Source organism: Asparagus officinalis, chromosome 5 (assembly GCF_001876935.1).
Source record: "Asparagus officinalis chromosome 5, Aspof.V1, whole genome shotgun sequence".
In the NCBI taxonomy this organism is placed as follows: Eukaryota; Viridiplantae; Streptophyta; class Magnoliopsida; order Asparagales; family Asparagaceae; genus Asparagus; species Asparagus officinalis.
The window spans coordinates 52,842,939-52,848,301 of record NC_033798.1 but is presented as its reverse complement, the minus strand read 5'-3'; positions in this window follow the sequence as shown (position 1 = coordinate 52,848,301).

Below are 5,363 nucleotides of genomic sequence, written 5' to 3'. Positions count from 1 at the left end.
TGATGATATTTTATATTTGGGAAGTCCTTTTTGAAAATCAGTTTTTATAACATGTGTATTACAACGTCTACAATCATTTTCCAAAGTTTCATATTTTTTAGAATTTATTTGGTATTTTTAAACAGGATTTTAAAATAAAAAATAATTTTCAAACCTGGAATTTTCATATATCAGTTTGCGGTCGACCGCCTTGAGTCCAGAGACTCTGGATGTTTTTCAAAGGCTCGCGATCGACCGTGATGGTCGATCGGATGCATTCCAGAGAGTTTCGCGGTCAACCACCACGGTCGACCGGCTAATGTCCAAAGCCCAAAATAGTTTCTAGAGTTGCTCGCGGTCGACCACGAAATTCCCACAGTCGACCGTCGATCGTCCAACGGCTATATTTTGTACAGAATCAGATTTCTGATTCTGTAGGCTTTTGGTCTTTTATTTTGGGATTTGGCTGTTGTTTTCTCTTCCTATATAAACCCTCAAGCCCCCCACTACCAGGGTAACCATGAGAGTGTTTTAAAACAAGTTTAAGAAAGTTTTAAACAAGGGTTTATATTTGGTTTAAGTTTGTTTTAAAAGATTTTAAGCATTTGAGAGTTTTTTTGTGAAATCAATTTCACAAGAGCTTGAGGAGATCATCTATTGGTGTTTGAGCTTCCAACTATTCTCCCTCTATCTCTTGTTATCTATAGAGAAGTTTTCTAAACTCAATTTCTAGCTTATATTGTTTGATTATCATTCTATTAAGTTAGTATTTATATTTTAGTTTAGTTGATTTGATTTCACTCTTTGTTTACACACACCCACTTGAGCTTATTGTATTTTCATATATAGTATATTTGGGTTAGTAAGAATTATAATAATTGAGTGTGAGCTTTCATTGAGTTCTCATCTATTGTAGAGAACAAATTTGTTGTGAACTTTAATTATGAGGATACACTTTGTAATACACTTGTACACCGAGAGGAGTATGTGGTGAGAGACGGGGTCGTCCCAAGAGGAGTAGGGTAGGTGGTAATGCCTAGAGAGAGGTTGTAATTCCTAACACTTGAGGGAGACACGGGCTAGAGACTAACACTTGAGGTGGTAGGTAGTGTAGTTACATTGTGAGTGTTGTAAGGTTTTCGGTGAGCTAGAAAACCGATTGTGTTATTATAAATGTTATTCGGGTGAGCGTAGAAAACCTGGTTATGATAGTGAAGATATCCTCAAGGTGAGGAACGGAGACGTAGGTCGTGGGGACCGAACTCCGTGAACATATCATTTGTTTATGATTGCTTTGGCACACTTATTTTTATGTCATATCTTATATCGTCTTTGTATCTTGCTTGTTGCTTATATTGCCCACTATCTAGTTTAGATTGTTTACCCTTATGTTATTTGTATATCCTTGCATATATCTTATAGTATATCTCATTTATAGGATATTTTTCTTTATTCATATTGCATATTCTTGCTCATAACATATTGTATATCTATCTTGTAAGAATAATTTATTAATAAGTTTTAATTAGCATAAAATCGGTTTAGATTAGCACAAGACCCTAATCATCACCCTCTAGGGTCTAATAGCCCCTTAGTACATGTTGCTTGTATATGTGAGTGTCGGATTGGGATTTCCAACATAAATCTGATCATAATCGAATTGTCGGGAGAAGCGATAAGGCTGATATGGTTCGATAAAACACTTCTTCCTTTGCTGAAAGATAAGATAGCTCGGGCGTATGTTTATAAGCCACTAGAAAGCACCTCTGCTAAGCGTAGTGAATGAATAATGCCCCGGAGTATCCCGATGCATTTTCCTATATGCATCGCCTTCAAAAGTGGGAAAGCTACAAGCTATCACATCGTTATAGTCCCGCCTCAATATCTCTCGAAACTTAACTTGGTACAAACCAACCCACCGAGAAGTATCTAATCGATAGACGATAGGGGCTGAAGTATTTTCCAATGTAGGAGTTGACATCAGGGAAGGATAGTGTAGCACGAACCAAGATACCAAGTAGATATATGGCATCAGCACCAGAGTGGTACGAGTCTGGATAATAGTCTTCCCGTCTGATTCCAACTTCTTAACCGCAACAAATTCAGAGGCTAACTCCTAAAGGCCACTATGCAGACAACATATCATGGCTGACAGGAGGTTCAGAGGTCATCCATAAGCTAGAAGAACAGCTGGATATAACACTTCCACTGTAATGGCATCCATAGGCCTGGTTAGTACTACACAATGTTTCAACAAAAGTGTGAGAAAACCAACAAACAAGGCCATGTTAAAAATTGGGATCTCGACCTGACAGTGAAAACTTTCAAACATAGTGTATGCCGGGAAAACATCTTCGTCTTCCTCACAAGTGTAATAGGAGGTTGCATCATCGATACGCTCATGGATTTTTCTTCCAGTGTGCTAGCAGCCAAGCGAGTTACTTCTGTACCCTTATCATACAAGTTTTGAAAGAGATACTCAGCCTACTGTCCTTGTTTGACACCACTCATTTGCTTATCGGTAGTTTGTGCACATATCTAGGAATGGCACATTAACTCCCAATAAGTATCAAAGATTTCCGGAGCAGCATTTTTCAAAATTTCCAACTCCCTATTCCCAGGGACGAACTCTTCATAAGGTTGTTCTCTAAATGATAGCCATGTGATCTCAAACATCTCGTGAAGTGCAAAACCTAATTCACTAACAGGAGTGAAAAAGGTGCCGGTATGAGGGTTGTAGAATTCCAATATGGCAAAAAGGTCATTGAAGTTCAGAGAAATCCCGTATCGAATAGCCAATATCGGGGTTCTTAGGTCAGAAATTCTAAGGGGCTCCTCCAATTCCTCCAGAACAAAATTTACCATCTGAGCCCACTATTCTGTATCGCTAGAATGTACCCATGTCGAAGCTCTAAAGTCTTGAGCAGAGAATTCTCCCTGCACACAGATAAATTTTCTGACGAATGTATTCTCCAGTTTAGCAGGCTCACCGAAGGGATGTTCCTTTTTGACTAAACTAGGCTTCAAAATCACAAAGTAATTGATGTCAGCTCGGTGTGCACCATGATGAGTAATATGTCTAATAGCAGCATCACCTTGTTCCTAGACAAGATCCCGATCCATAGATAACAGAACAGAAGCACAATAAGAGATTGGCCACATCCGCTCTATATTTGGCAGAAAAAGTCGACGATCATTGACGGTCCTCAGCCACTTGTAATTGCCATCAAACATCCACTTCGGGTCCATATCAGTAGAATCTCCCAAAAGGAAGGATAGTTTTCTTTGTATGTTATCTCAAACTGTAATACCCTAATCCTTGAGAGGGTGATGTGATTAGTATTGATAGATTTGATTGGAATACTCATACCACCAAGATGCATCTTTTTTTCGGGAACCCAACTCTTAGGAACTCCAAAGGTAAGCGTGCTTAGCCTGGAGAAATTCTAGGATGGGTGACCCCCTGGGAAGTTTTCCAGGGAGCGCGTGAGTGAGGACAAAACGTGCTGAAAAGACATGTGGTGGTTTGTGAGGCCAGCCCATCAGATCTAATAGCGTACCGACTCCGGGATTCTGGGGCGGGGCGTTACAAATAGTATCAGAGCCAAGCCAACCGGAATTGTGAGAGCTAACCTCTTGAGGCCGTAGGAGCCACCTCTAGAATCTCACACGGATGGTACGGTCTTGGATGATATGATTTGGCGCAACAAGGACGTTGCGAGTTTAAGTGGGGGAGTTTGTAATACCCTAATCCTTGAGAGGGTGATGTGATTAGTATTGATAGATTTGATTGGAATACTCATACCACCAAGATGCATGTTCTTTTCGGGAACCCAACTCTTAGGAACTCCAAAGTTAAGCGTGCTTAGCCTGGAGAAATTCTAGGATGAGTGCCCCCTGTGAAGTTTTTCAGGGAGCACATGAGTGAGGACAAAACGTGCTAAAAAGACATGTGGTGGTTTGTGAAGCCAGTCCATCAGATCTAATAGCGTACCGACTCCGGGATTCCGGGCCAGGGCGTTACACGAACTTTGCATCTGTAACTAAAGATTTGAGGGTTTAAGGGAAAGCCTAAGTGAAGAGTGTTGTCTTTTCTTTGTTCATATCCTAGAATATTGGATACTCTAAACAAAAAGTGAAGAGTGTATTTTTTTCTGCACCTCTTACATGACCGAAGTAATGATTGAAGGAAAGAGACTCACTAGAATAGCACACTACAAATAGAAGAGACAACCAGTTAGTGTGAAACTAATGATAAATCCGGAAAAAAAAACTTAGTTCAAAATGCAGGGTCCAAATCTGCGTTCAAAATTCCAAACGCAAGGTCCAGACCCATGTTCTAAATTCCAAACGTAGGGTCCATACCTACTTTGTAAATTAAAAACGCAGGGTCCAAACCCGTGTTCTAAATTCCAAATGCAGACCTGCATTCTAAATTCTAAACGTAGGGTCCAGACCTACGCTATAAATTTAAAATGTAAGGTCCATACCCGCGTTCTAAATTCCAAACTGTTAGCCTTCTTGTTTTGATGATGATTTACAAACAATTTACTACTAATGTTGTTTGTCTAGTGTTTGTGTTTTCCTATGTATTGTAGACAAACAACGTTGTTGGAGGTTGGATGGATTGCGCTTCAACGATGATATCCAAAGGAGGTTAGCGGAATGTCAGGTTGAAGCCTATACAATTCAAGTTAAAGATCAAGTTCAAGCTTCATCTGCAAGTGTACCAAGTCAAGCTTAATTGAAGATCAAGATTTCTTGGGTAATGTAGTTTTAGATTTTATATTATGTGTGTTAATACTTTAAGCTCAATCATATACACACATACACGGTTTGGTTTTTGGTTTGATAGTTTTACTATGAAACAATTTAGTTATATATATATACATAGTTATATATATACATATATGTTTTGGTTTGATGGTTTTTAAGTTTTACTATGAAACAATTGAATATAATTAGAAAACATATTTTTGTTTCATACTTATATGCATATATATAATTTTATCAATATCAATTTTAGTTAGTTCAATGAAATCATGTTTTAGTGCATTATATGTGTATTTTGATAAAATACTATATTCATGATTTATAGACTTCATAACAATAGTTTACATCTTTCTTCAAGTCTATAAAATCATTTTGTATAGTTTAAAAAGTTGGTTTAGGTCAAAACATCAAACTCATGTGTTTACATTTTTATGTTTTGAACTATTTTATAAAATGATGATATTTTTCATTTGGGAGGTCCTTTCTGATAACCAATTGCTGTAGCATGTTTATTATCATGTCTACAATCTTTTCTCAAAATTTTACCATTTTTGGAGTTGATTTACTGTGCCCAATTGATTTTACAAAATCATGTATGTTAGCAGATTTTC